Here is an 8,379-nt window from a genome sequence, read left to right as displayed (position 1 = left end):
GGTAGAGAATGAGATGGCTTGATGCCATTGCCAACTCGATGGACATGAATTTGAGCAAGTTCCAGGAGTTGCTGATGGTCAGGGAAGCCTGATGTGCACAGTCCATGGGGATGCAGAGTTGGACATGACTGAGCAACTAACACACACATAGCCTTCTTGCCTTTGCATTCCCAAGCTGCATTATCAGTGCAGTTCACTTGCTCAGTCGTGTCTGACTCTTTGTGATCCCTGGGACTGTAGCCTGCCAGGCTTCTCTGGCCATGGAATTCTATAGGCAAGAATACTGAAGTAGATTGCCATTCTCTTCTCCAGAGGAACTTCCCAACCCAGGAATAGAATCCTGGTATCATACATTGCAGGCAGATTCTTTACCATTTGAGCTACAGGCAAAGAAACATGAAGGTTATAGACAGTCTCAAATATTGATCACCTCAATATCTGGAACAAATGTGGTAGTGCAACATGTGATGAAATAGTAGCTTGTATCCAGAATATGGCTGGCTAATAAAGATGTTGGGCTTCCCAGGTGGCTCAGTGGTAAAGAATCCACTGGCCAATACAGGAGATGCAGGTTTGATTTTTGGGTTGGAGAGATCCCCTGGAGTAGGGAACGACAAGCCACTTGTATTCTTGCCTGGAAAATTCCATGGACAGAGGAGCCTGGAGGGCTACAGCACATAGAGTCACAAAGAGTCGGATAAAGTGAGTCACTGACAGGCATGCATGCATGTGATAAAGAATGTTAGCTATGGAGTAGCCAATGAGAAGAACTTATTAAGGACTTAAACTGTTGAGGGACATAGAATCTACAACTTAAAGGCTGGGAATGACTCTAGTTCAGTTCTGTTACCAATACTAGATAAAAATGAAACACTTATGTGAGTCACCTCCCTCAAAACTATTACAATACAAAATATGTGAGAAATGTCTATTAACTTCCACTCAATTTTGCTGTACTCTTAAAATTACAATAAAAAATAAAGTGTATTTGAAAGATCATAAATAATAAAGTCAATGTGATCACTCAAATCTTGATTCTCTGGAGTGGTACTGACTTCACTGTGTCATTGAGCTCTTCCTGCTGAATAGATTATATACATTGGATCAGACTATGAAGAGAAGCTTTCACTCAATGAATAAGGTTTCCTATGTCTGTCAACAATATTGACTTCTAAATGTCTATTGGTAATTATACCATGCAGCAGGGTTGGCATGTGGACTACTCAGGGTGAATAAAACTGTGTCCACCAACAATACTGACTTTTAAATGCTTAGTACACAAACTCTTTTAAAAATGTGTTCTACTTTTAATCTTTGCAATTCTGGTCTTGAGACTGGTAATATTGGTTTAATTATAAGTCTTAACACTATCACTGATTCACTCAACTAAGATATTTTAGATTGCACTAAGCCAGTAATCTTCCAGTATTTAAGATACCCATTGAGAACTGACTCTCTCAGGAATTGAAAATAGAAGTAATTATGTCAATAGAAGCAATAGCTTTCATAATGAAAAATTACTTATTAAGAAATTCACCATCTACTAATAGTCCATGAAAATACTGGCATCACTAGAAACCCTTTGCAACTCCAAATTAACACAGCTCTTTTTTAAATTACCAGAAAACAATTTGAATTTACCTGATTTCATTGGCACCAGATGCCTTATACTTTTCCTATACTTACTTTTTAAATATGAACTTAAATCACTTTGACATCATCTAAGCTTGATATGATCAAAGATCCCAAATTCAGAGGATTATTAGTTGGTGCAACCATATTACTTTATCACGAGGTCTATATATTTCTCATGTATAAAATAGAGGGAAATAAACAATTTCAACCTCTCATTGCTGAATTCTTTGGCAACCTAGATGTAAGCTCCATTATGGATGATTCATTCTGATGATGAGAAGGTAATGGACAAATGTTCACATTAACAAGTATATACAGAGCACTACCTAGACCACAAAGCCCAAGAGTAGATACAACTACGAAAGGAAGACTGGTTGCTCTGACTACAGGAAGAAGGGCATCCTTAAGCTCTTTTCCAGATCTGCTATGTTCTGTCTCCTCACCACAGTGAGCTGCCTCAACAAGCCACTTTGCCCTCTGACTTCTGGTTTGATTTGATCAACAATGGAAATGGTGCAAAACAGGAATACAGAAAAACATACAGCTGGAGGGTTTACTCCCTTGATTCCACACCAACCCTCACTGTGGCTTCCTCATGGTGGCTGCATCTCTCTACAGAAAGGGAAAACTCATGCTGAGTGTCCTTCTCTATATCCTTTCTGTCCCTTCCATATTTTGGTAAATACCTTTCTTTTTTCTTGACACTTTAGGACTAGTGTTAGCAGCAAATTACCTTCTGTAATACTATAATACATACATCATCTATATATTTATAAGACATACAAATAAATATTTCTTTTTGGTTTTCATAAATCCTGCACACATATTTTCAATAACCCCCTGATGCCTTTATCAAAGTCTTTATGCAGTTTGAGAATGACTTTTCTTCCCCTGCTGCTGCTGCTAAGTCGCTTCAGTCATGTCCGACTCTGTGTGACCCCATAGATGGCAGCCCACCAGGCTCCCCGTCCCTGCGATTCTCCAGGCAAGAACACTGGAGTGGGTTGCCATTTCCTTCTCCAATGCATGAAAGTGAAAAGTGAAAGTGAAGTCGTTCAGTCATGTCTGACTCCTAGCGACCCCATGGACTGCAGCCTACCAGGCTCCTCTGTCCATGGGATTTTCCAGGCAAGAGTACTGGAGTGGGGTGCCATTGCCTTCTCTGTTTCTTCCCCTAATAGAACCTTAATTAATATAAAGGAGAAATTTCTACCTTATATATATTTGTACACCTTCTGTCAATTTCTATCTCTGTCTCTGGTTTATCATCATGACTATCCACAAGCTTCTTATATAGTCAAGATTTAATATGTGCAATTATCATTTTTTAATAAGAAGCTTAATGTTCATTTCTTGGTTAATCAGACCAAAAATTGCTTTTTCTTCCAAAATGGGGGGGGATTCAACTCAAGAACATCAGTTTCCCAAGTGTAAGAGAGAAAGCTTCAGGTAAATCTTTGCATATTTAGTTTTTCTACATATAACAAGGAGAAAAAACTGTGACTAATGAAGAGTAAGTAGAGGACAGAGTGCAAGTAAGCCTAGATATGAAGGAGAAAAGAAGACTCTTTTAGAAAGGGATGTTAAACAAATTCCTTAATAGGCAAAGAAAATATGACAGGTTTGCCCTGGAGCTCAGCCTGCACATAGTTAGGATGAAGAAATAATGCTACCATCATGTGTAAATCTTAATAGCACTTTTAAAAAATTCTTTTTGGTATTCTCCAGTGTTCAGTGATTCATTTTGATAAAAAAAAATCTGTCTTCTTATCTGATTTAATTTTAAGGTATATTTTGGCAGAATTTTTTCTGTCTTCAATTCATTTGGAACTGCAGAGTTTGTTGTCTATTGTAATTCTTCTTCCTGAGTTTACGTTACTTTTTAAAAGAATTTTTGAAAACTATGGTTCTGTATAGTTTGATTTTTAAAGTTACTTTCTGTATTTTTCTGCTTTTCAATTATCTAGCCATTGTTGTTCAGTCTCACAGTTGTGTTCGACTCTTTTTGACCCCATGGGCTGCAGGCTTCCCTGGCCTTCACTATCTCTTGGAATTTGCTCAAACTCATGTCCATTGAGTTGGTGATGCCATCCAACCATGTCATCTTTTGTCACCCCCTTCTCCTCCTATCTTCAATTTTTCCCAGCATGAGGGTCTATTCTAATGAGTCAGTTTTTTTGCATCAGGTGGCCAAAAGTATTGGAACTACAGCTTCAGCATCAGTTCTTCCAATGAATATTCCAGCCATACCCTTGCATAAAATATTTAATTATTATTTTTGCTTCCCATAATTTAACAAAGCAGGGGTGTTGGGGTGATTTAAAATAGTGTTTGTACAAAAATTATTAGTTAGCATTCTCTTTAAAATTCTCCAATTGTCTGGATCCATTTTGATTCTTTCATTAAAATGTGTACTTTAAGCTTAGCTGTTGAAAATGTCTTTCTTCTTATTTTCTAGGGAATTGTGAGAGACAGCAAAGGGTGGTGGGCAGTTACAATTAATGGTGATCTGGAGGGAATCTTTCTTGCTTTATTTTTGTTCAAGGTTCTGCAAATGTTAGTTCAGTTCAGTTCAGTTGCTCAGTTGTGTCCGACTCTTTGCGACCCCATGAACCACAGCACGCCAGGCCTCCCTGTCCATCATCAATGCCCAGAGTCCACCCAAACCCATGTCTATCGAGTTGGTGATGCCATCCAACCATTTCATGCTCTGTCGTCCCTTTCTCCTCCTGCCCTCAATCTTTCCCAGCATCAGGGTATTTTCCAATGAGTCAGCTCTTCACATCAGGGGGCCAAAGTACTGGAGTTTTAGCTTCAACATCAGTCCTTCCAATGAACACCCAAGACTGATTTCTTTAGAATGGACTGGTTGGATCTCCTTGCAGGCCGAGGGACTCTCAAGACTCTTCTCCAACACCACAATTCAAAAGCATCAATTCTTCTGTGCTCAGCTTTCTTTATATTCCAACTTTCATATCCATACATGACTACTGGAAAAACCATAGGCTTGAGTTAGACTGAACTTTGATGACAAAGTAATGTCTCTGCTTTTTAATATGCTGTCTAGGTTGGTCATAACATTCCTTCCAAGGAGTAAGCGTTTTTTAATTTCATGGTTGCAATCACCATATGATTGCAGTGGTTTTGGAGCCCCCCCAAAATAAAGTCTGACACTGTTTCCACCGTTTCCCCATCTATTTCCCATGAAGTGATGGGACCAGATGCCACGATCTTAGTTTTCTGAATGTTGAGCTTCAGGCCACCATTTTCACTCTCATCTTTCACTTTCATCAAGAGGCTCTTTAGTTCTTCTTCACTTTCTGCCATTAGGGTGGTGTCATCTGCATATCTGAGGTTACTGATATTTCTCTCGGCAATCTTGATTCCAGTTTGTGCTTCCTCCAGCCCAGTGTTTATCGTGATGTACTCTACATATAAGTTAAATAAGCAGGGCGACAATATACAGCCTTGATGTACTCCTTTTCTTATTTGGAACCAGTCTGCACATGTTCAGTTCAGTCAGTCACTCAGTCGTGCCTGACTCTTTGCGACCCCATGAATCGCAGCACACCAGGCCTCCCTGTCCATCACCAACTCCCGGAGTTCACTCAGACTCACGTCCATTGAGTCATTGATGGCCATCCAGCCATCTCATCCTCTGTCATCCCCTTCTCCTCCTGCCCCCAATCCCTCCCAGCATCAGAGTCTTTTCCAATGAGTCAACTCTTCACGTGAGGTGGCCAAAGTACTGGACTTTCAGCTTTAGCATCATTCCTTCCAAAGAAATCCCAGGGACGATCTCCTTCAGGATGGACTGGTTGGATCTCCTTGCAGTCCAAGGGACTCTCAAGAGTCTTCTGCAACACCACAGTTCAAAAGCATCAATTCTTTGGCACTCGGCCTTCTTCACAGTCCAACTCTCACATCCATACATGACCACAGGAAAAACCATAGCCTTGACTAGACGAACCTTTGTTGGCAAAGTAATGTCTCTGCTTTTGAATATGCTATCTAGGTTGGTCATAACTTTCCTTCCAAGGAGTAACCATCTTTTAATTTCATCGCTGCAGTCACCATCTGCAGTGATTTTGGAGCCCCCCAAAAATAAAATCTGATACTGTTTCCACTGTTTCCCCATCTATTTCCCATGAAGTGATGGGACCAGATGCCCTGATCTTCGTTTTCTGAATGTTGAGCTTTAAGCCAACTTTTTCACTCTCCTATTTCACTTTCATCATGAGGCTTTTCAGTTCCTCTTCCCTTTCTGCCATAAGGGTGGTGTCATCTACATATCTGAGGTTATTGATATTTCTCCCCACAATCTTGATTCCAGCTTGTGTTTCTTCCAGTCCAGCGTTTCTCGTGATGTACTCTTCATATAATTAAATAAGCAGGGTGACAATATACAGCCTTGATGTACTCCTTTTCCTATTTGGAACCAGTCTGTTGTTCCATGTCCAGTTCTAACTGTTGCTTCCTGACCTGTATACAAATTTCTCAAGAGGCAGATCAGGTGGTATTAGACTTAATAGAAGTGTACATTAACCAAAGGATTTTTACTTTTTTTCTACCCCATTTCATGAGTAGAGAGTCCCTTTTGTGTGAAGCCTGTATTTGTCTTGTGAGTTTTCTCCACTGATGAAAAGTATGTATATGCATTTACTGTCTAGCTTTTTTTCTGACAATCATTTGAGTAGATGTAAAGGAGATAAATGCAATATTTTCATTTATCCCATCTCTAAAATAAAACATTCATTTGATTATTATGTGAATTAAAATATGGAGAATGAAGTCTAATTTGCCTCAATGGAAACAAAATGTACCTAGCTATCAACACCTACTCTACTCTATATTATCTCTTTTTCCTTTGAATAGTTAACTTGTCTATCTTAGTTTTAACATGGAAACTTGATTTTATCTTAAAATCTAAATGGAAAATATCACCATAAAATAGCCGAATGAAATAAATTCCCTCTTACTAAATCTCCTGACACAAAGATTTTGAGATGATATAAAGCAAGGAAGTACTGATAGAAATAAGTACAATTATTTTTCTTGAGGTGACATGTAGAAATTATTGACTATCATGGAACTATAAGTACAAAATGTGTCTAAGAATTTCTGACAGGTTATCTTCAGGATGAAGAAAATGAATGTAAATGTTGAAAGGGGATCATATATTTTCTAAGTGTGAGCAAACCTGATCGTTTTGGATAATAATATCCCTAAGAAGCCTTCGGAGAAGGCAATGGCACCCCACTCCAATACTCTTGCCTGGAAAATTCCATGGATGGAGGAGCCTGGAAGGCTGCAGTCCATGGGGTAGCTGATGGTTGGACATGACTGAGCGACTTCACTTTCACTTTTCACTTTCATGCATTGGAGAAGGAAAAGGCAACCCACTCTTGTGTTCTTGCCTAGAGAACCCCAGGGACGGGGGAGCCTGGTGGGCTGCCGTCTATGGGGTCAAACAGAGTCAGACACGACTGAAGAGACTTAGCAGCAGCAGCAGCAGCAGGAAGCCTTGGCGAATCTGTTTTTTCTTGATGCTATAAATAATTGGGTTGAGAACTAGTGGAACTAACAGGTAAATATCTGCCATGGTAATATGAATAATGGGAGAGGAATATTTTACAAAACGATGCACTAAGGACAACCCTATCATTGGCACATATAGAATGAGCACAGCACAAATATGGGAGATACATGTACTGTGGGCTTTGAGTTTCCCTCCCTGGGATGCAATGTGCAACACAGAGCAGAGGATGAGAGCAAGATAAAAAGATTCCTAGAGAATCTACACCCCAATAAAATGCAACAACAAACAAGCCATACAAAACATTGAATGAGATGTCAGAACAGGCCAATTGGATGACATCTTGATGTTAGCAGAAGGAGTGGGAGAGAACATGGGAGTGACAGAAAGAAAATGTGGGGATATGAACAAGAACAACAGGGAGGACAGTGGAGCATCTGATTATGATGAAGACCCCTATGTAGACAATGTGTTGTGGGGTAAGTTTGCTGGAATACCTCAAAGGATCGAAGATGGCAACATAGCGGTCGAAAGCCATGGCTAGGAGCACAACTTATTCCATTAGAGAAAAAGTGTGAATAAAATGCATCTGGGCTTCACAAGTACTCATCTCAATCTCCTTAGCATCAAACCTTAGCATCAAAGAAGGTTCTCAGTACTGTGGGCAGGGTGGAGATGCACATGCCCATGTCTGTGAGGGACAGCATGGCCAGGAAGTAGTACATGGGCTCATGGAGACTCTTGTCAGTGTGGATGATGTGAAGAACTGTACAGTTGCCCACTATTCCAATCAGATAGAACACACAAAAGGGGATGGAAATAAAGTATTGAACATCCTCGCAGCCAGGAATCCCAGAGAGGTAGAATGAAGCCAACTGTTCAATACTTGAATTACAGCTTGTCATGAGACTGTCGCACGGAGCCATTTTTCTACCACAAAAATGTGAACTCCTAAAAGGAATAACACAACCCTAAAGCATTCATTTTCTCTGACAAGGATACTAGGTGGAAACATTTTATAATGTATGACAGAAAAAGTTAAAGCAATGAATGCATGGATTTATTTTAACCAATAGATAAAGCCCACAGGAATAATCAAGTAACATTATAAGATATGAACTGTCCAGCAAGTGTGCGTAGTTGAAAGAGGCACACAGACTGGCCCTCAAACTGGTTTAAATGGGAATCAGATCCAAAATCATCAAGGG

At 39.8% G+C, this 8,379-nt stretch overlaps 1 pseudogene; it reads right to left on the bottom strand.

Moving 5' to 3' along the window:
- Positions 1-7,111: 7,111 nt before the first annotated feature.
- LOC109568946 (olfactory receptor 51G1-like) lies at positions 7,112-8,076 on the bottom strand (annotated as a pseudogene).
- Positions 8,077-8,379: the final 303 nt, after the last annotated feature.

This window comes from Bos indicus, chromosome 15, assembly GCF_029378745.1.
Source record: "Bos indicus isolate NIAB-ARS_2022 breed Sahiwal x Tharparkar chromosome 15, NIAB-ARS_B.indTharparkar_mat_pri_1.0, whole genome shotgun sequence".
Classification (NCBI taxonomy): domain Eukaryota; kingdom Metazoa; phylum Chordata; class Mammalia; order Artiodactyla; family Bovidae; genus Bos; species Bos indicus.
The sequence above is the reverse complement of the archived record's forward strand: the minus strand, read 5'-3'. Positions and strand labels throughout refer to the sequence as shown.